Raw genomic sequence first — 540 nt, 5'->3', positions numbered from 1 at the left:
GCGTTCAAGTGTACTTTCCACTTTCTCTTCTATAATGTTCAGTATGGCTGGCTTTATGTTGAAGTCTTTGATTCATTTGGACTTGAGTTTTGTGCATGGTGATAGATACGGGTCTATTTTCATTCTTCTACATGTTGATATCCAGTTATGCCAGCACCATTTGTTAAATATGCTTTCTTTTTTCTATTTGATATTTTTTCTTCTTTGTCAAAAATCACGTGTTCAAAGGAGTGTGGATTAATATTTAGGTCTTCTATTCCGTTCCCTTGGTCCTCCTGTCTGTTCTTATGCCAGTACCAGACTGTTTTCAGTACTGTAGCTCTGTAGTAGAGTTTGAAGTCAGGGACTGTGATGCTTCCAGAAGTTCTTTTATTGTATTGTACAGGATTGTTTTGGTTATCCTGTTATTTATTTATATTTATTTGCTTTTCCATATGAAGTTGAATACCGTTCTTTCAAAATCTGTGAAGAATTTTGCTGGGATTTTGCTGGGCATTGCATTGAATCTGTAGATTGTTTTTAGTAGACTGGGCATTGCAT

Source organism: Microtus ochrogaster, unplaced genomic scaffold (assembly GCF_000317375.1).
Source record: "Microtus ochrogaster isolate Prairie Vole_2 unplaced genomic scaffold, MicOch1.0 UNK1, whole genome shotgun sequence".
Lineage (NCBI taxonomy): Eukaryota > Metazoa > Chordata > Mammalia > Rodentia > Cricetidae > Microtus > Microtus ochrogaster.
This window is presented reverse-complemented; position numbering follows the sequence as displayed.